Raw genomic sequence first — 5,904 nt, 5'->3', positions numbered from 1 at the left:
AAATTATCCGCATATTTCAGTTAAAATAATTGTTTAATGATTTTTAAGTTTTGAAATGACTGATTAATTTTTAATTGATTATATTACAGATTGAATTTCCACGAATAATTGCAAAAGAATATAATTGTATGAGGCTTTTTAAGTTATAAACTGTTGAATTCATTATTAGCTGATTAACTTTGTTCAAAATGTTAAATTATATCAAGTTTAAACTTAATTTGTTTTAAATTAAGTAACCTACATTGATTACAGTAGAGTCTCGCTTATCCGAGCTATTTTGGATCGGCCCCAACTTGGATAATAGGGAAACTCGGATAAAAACGGAATTTTAAATAAAAAGAAAGTCTCAGTGTAATAACCTGAAAGTAAACTTAAATTAATATTCAATTTGTACAACTTCATGTTTCAAACAATCTCGTAAATAGTTTATATCACAAATGCCATGATGTATTTTTATTTAAGAGCCAACTATTTTTGTTTCAGCCTCGCATAATCGCGAATTCGGATAAAGCGGCCTCAGACAAGCGAGGTTCTACTGTATTTAGTTTCAGATTATGTAATTATAGATTAGTTAATACCTTTTGTATGGAAGTATATTCTTTCTTTTAAACATTTATATTTTAATTATATGAATTTTTATAATGATTGTGATAATTGTGAAATGAGAATCTGAATTTCATTTTGAAACTTATATTCACATACATTTCAATTTTTTAAATTTAATTTACAAGGTAATTAATAGATTAGAGGTATAAAAATTTTGCTTAGAATTTAAAGGAGAATATTTCAATTTTTGAATGAAAATTGTAGTTTAATTCTTTTTATGTTATGAACAGATTAATTAATTATTAGTTCATTAATACTTTTCACAATGATAAATTGCATAAAGACTAAATTTTAAAACTTAAATTTAAGTTAAAAAATTGATGATTTAAGTGAATGTTATATTATTAAATATCAACTATAATTTATATAATAACATGTTATTCATGTTTAAAATACAACATTTTTATTTTTATTATTTATTTAAATTTTTGTTTTGTTGTGAAATGAGTGTCGGTATTATGATTTCTGAATGGTCCGAATATATATTTTACTTTTTTCTGGAATATTAAAAAATTTTATCAATAATACAAATTTTTAGAAAAACACTCCGGATGGAAATTTAAGTCAGGGGCTGGCTATTCTACGGCTGGAGAGCCCGGCTTTAAGCCGGGAGCTGGCCAGGGAGCCCGATTTTAGGTCGGTCTGTGGCCGGGGTTTCTGGTCGGAATCCGACCAGCATCGTCACGCTGCGCTGACCAGCGTTCGGCTATGGAGCTTGGCCGGGAGCTGGCCAAGGAGCTCGAACGTGGTCCGGACACGATCAATTGGTGCTTTACTAGATTTAAATTATTCGGGTTTTAATTGTATGAAGAGCATCAGTCACTGAAACAGGGGATCAATTTGATTCTTTTTTACTGTAGAATTGGAGCATATTATTATATGAAATTCCACACGCCCAGGACACAGACAACATTAACTATTTTCACGTAGCCTTTGAGAGAGAAAAAAGATTTTAAAAATAAATATTAAATGATTGAGAACATTTTGACTTTAAATATTAATAGTCCTGTTTAGAGTAAATACATGTATTACATTTTTAAACATTATATTATAAATAAAATTTTTAATGATACGAGGTATTGAACCTAAATATCTATACCTAAATCTAACGCCTAGCAGTCGGGAGTGCTAACCACTGCGCTAAACCGACCAGTCGAAACTCGTTGACAAAGCCATCCTGATAAAAACAATTCCGAAAAGTTAAAGTACCAAATTTTAAGTTATCTTTTTCTAATTATTTATTATTATGCGGCGTTATGTAAATATAAAATACACGAACTTTTAACAGGAATATCAATAAAATACTTTTTAAATAAATAATTTAAATCAATTACAATTTTTCTTCGCGTGATATTTTCTTGTTTCCCGTTTTAGACTATTTTACAACTTTTTACAAAGACAGGAAATATAATTTTTTACGAACATTAAAAATTTTCAACGACGGAACTCAGAAATGTAATTGTGAATGTTGAAAATTCAGAAAAATCAGAAAAAGTAATTAAGTTATAAGCGAAGTTTAACAATTTTATTATTGCCAATCAGCGCCCGGCCAGCTACCGTCTGAGCAATCGATCATAAGATTTGTCTGATCAGAGGCCAGTCAGCCCCCGGCGGGGGTTTTGACATAAATTCTGCCTAGCGAGTCTCCGACCAGCGCACGGCTACGCTCTTAAAAAACAAACATAGCCCGGCGAGTCCCCGACGAGAAATCTTCTTGTACCAGGGCTAACCCGGGCTATTTCCACACAGGACTAAGTGAAAATTATTTGAATAATTCATTATAAAAATAATTCTTTTATGAACTAATTGAAGAACTAATGAAGAAATAATTCTATTTTATGAACAGAAGTTTTACTTATTATTAGCTAATTAATTTTTTCACGATATTTGATTACATGTGTTTTGTTTTTTAATAAACCAATTATTGAAGGTTATTAGTAACTAAGATTTTCAGGAAGTAAGTTGAAAATATATATAAATTAAAAGTAAATTTATTATTTTAATGAAACAAGTTATTTGCGGCTTTTTATGTTGTGAACCATTTAATTCATTATTAGCTGATAATTTTTTTGACACTTCTTCATGTAGGTTTCAATTAGTGACAAAGGTTACTAATAAATTAGACGTATAGAAATGCTGTTTAAAAATTGAAAGGAAAATATACACATGTTTACATTATTTGAATGTTACGATGAAAATAATTGTGTCATGTTTTTTATTTTGTGAACTGATTAATTCATTATCAACTGATTCTCCTAAAAGTGACATTTTCTGGAATCAGTGTAAAAGCTTAGGATTAAATAAAAGATGTTAAAATAAAAGTTCAAATTAGAAAAAATATATAAAGTTAAAGTTTTTGGAATGTTTTATAACAGAATTATATTTTAATGTTCTTTCTTTTGTAGAATGGTCAATTGATTATTAGTTAATTAACGTTTTCTGATAATTGAAGTAAATAAAGATTATAACTTAGTTCCTGAAATTTAAGTTACATAATTTAATTATTGACTTAAAGGTTATATAATGGAACATTAAATATAATTTGAGTATTAAAAGTTAATTTAAATTTGCAATTATATTATTTCAATTAGATAATTTTTCAACTGATTCTGATGTACTGAAATGTATATTTGCATTCGATATTTCAAGTTATATGAAAATACGTTTGATTTCTTTCCGAAATTAGTACCAAAAGTTACCAATAAAAAAAATTTTCGGAAATAAATGTGATATTAAAAGAAAATGTAGAGTACAAATTATTTTTATGTTTGAATCAAAATGATTGTTTAATGCTTTTTATGTTAAAATATATCGAAAAATTAATTTATTGTTAGATGACTAATTTTTTCACAACATCGAACTAGATAAAGATTCAATTATAACTTTTTTTTGCTACCATATTATAATTCCAGAGTTTTTGAAAAGAAAAACAAATTGTCTTTTTTTACATCTGGGTAATCTTTTTTTTTAATTTTCAAAGAGATAAGTAAAATAGAATTAGTGAAAGAACTTATTTTAAGAATTAGAATAATAAAAGCATTTTAATAATTTTGAAAGATTTTGAGATTAAGTTCTTTTAAATAGTTATGGGAAAAATTTAAGCTGTTAATATTTCATTCTGAAATAATAATTTAAAATTTTAAGGATTTGAAAATTGTTAAAAAATAATATGGAAAATTTTAATACAATTATTTCCATTTTCCGTTTAAAATAACGTTACGGAATATGTGAACGCTCCCTAATAATAGTACTCGTACATTTTACAATGCATTGATACACTGAATTCATTCTTTAAGAATCTAATTTCAACAAGAATATAAGTGTTAAGAAAATTTTAACAAATAAATTGTTATTAGAAAATTGAGTAAATTGTAAAAATGAACATAAAAGTGAGCGCGCGCACATAATAGTCTAGTATTGAAAAAATTTCACGGACGCGCATGGTGAAGTTTTCAATGCGCTACTGGCTTAGAATTCATAGGATGCGTGTATTCATATAGTTACCACTACTATGCCAGCGGCAGACTCGTAGATCGTGCAACGTCGCAATTAAAACATGAGCATCGCTGATCAACTGTCAAAAGCGTTTGAATAGCTTGATACAGCAGATCAGCTGGAGAGAGAGAACAGTGTTGCTGCTATGTGATACTGTTACGTTTATCAGTTTTAAAGTGACTAAAGCTTCAATGTTTTTCATTGAATTATCCATGAAGAAACTACATGGTGGAAAACTTGATATATATTTTTTAAATATTTATTTTCAAGCAGCACTAATACCGACATTTTTTTAATTTCTCTACCAAAGCGTTTAATTACTATAAATTAAAATGTGGAAAGTGCCTATGCACTGTTCATGCGAATTACATGTTAAAGTAGTCAACTTTGACATTCATTATCTCTGCATCGGTATGGTTAAAAATTTGAAATTAATTTAGCATAAAAATAATTATTCTATTTCAATATAGCTCTTTCTCAAAAAATTCAACCAGAGATTGATTTTTTTACCTACAACCTTAAGTAGTTTGAAATATCATGAAGTACAAAAAAATTACAGTAAAATGAGTTAATAAATAACCATTTTTTGCTAATGTAAATCGATTAGTCTAAATTAAATTTTTTGGCCCATACCAGTGTATAAAACATTCGTTTGTTCTCATGTAGTCCAGAGAAAATTCCCCCGCTACAGGTACATGTCATTGTGCCCCAACTGTAGGTCTAAGAAACGACAAAAGTATATATGACATCTGCCTACAGCCAGCTTAGCTACGGTCGGGTGAGAGAGCGAATTACAATAAAAGGCGCTCATTAAAATCCGTTGGCTTACCAAATCATCAAAACACAAAACATTCATAAAAAGATGCATTTTCTTTTTATGAATGGTGCATGATTTTCGGCAATATTTTGGGGTTGATGAATCATATTTGGACTAACGTGGTCAACAAATGATAAGACACATTCAGCACTTTTACCCCTTACAAATTCTCATGATATGCACCCCAGTCAAGATTTAATTGAAATTATTCACAAAAATATTATGTTTAGATTACCTTTTGAGTTTTTGTTATTGATTGACTTTTCCCTTCTTCTCCTATTCGTCTTACAATAAAATTTGGAGAAGCGATTTAATCTCGGGGTTCAAATTTCATCGCGAAACTTAACAATCTGCAAAATAATTGCAAATTTTGTAAAATAGCGAAACTTTCAATATAAAAATGATTTAAAAAGATGACAAAAATAAAAATTTGAGATTCAATCGTGTAAAGTCTACGGAAGTCACTTCAAGTATACTGAAATACCTCTCAATATCCTTCCATACTTTGAAATATACAGTATTTATCAAGATTCTGGATTATCACGAAATATGTGAAATATCCTGAAGTACCTTGAAGTACGTGGATTATCCTGGCGTATATATGTGAATTATCTTGAAGTATATACATTAATATACTCTAAATTACACAATAATTACAATAATTAATTATGCATTGTGAGAGGGTACACGGAGAAAAAAGTTCAGTGGCTCCTACCCTTGCAAGGGTTAGAGCCACTAAACGGAATAGTAAATTATGGACGGGCCACTACAAGAGTAGAATCTACTGAACGCGTGTTGAGTCGACTCTACTAGTCGCTGAAGAGTAGCTTCTACTACGCAGTCAGTCGCACGTACAATTCCTGTTCAGTAGAATATACAGAAGGTGAGTGCGATCTACTGAACAAGAATCGTACATGCGACTGCGTGCGCAGTAGATGCTACTCTTCAGTGATTAGTAAAATTGCGCTTAAAATTATAAAAAAGAA

Source organism: Belonocnema kinseyi, chromosome 2 (assembly GCF_010883055.1).
Source record: "Belonocnema kinseyi isolate 2016_QV_RU_SX_M_011 chromosome 2, B_treatae_v1, whole genome shotgun sequence".
NCBI classification, from domain to species: Eukaryota; Metazoa; Arthropoda; class Insecta; order Hymenoptera; family Cynipidae; genus Belonocnema; species Belonocnema kinseyi.
Note: the sequence above shows the minus strand (reverse complement) of the source record.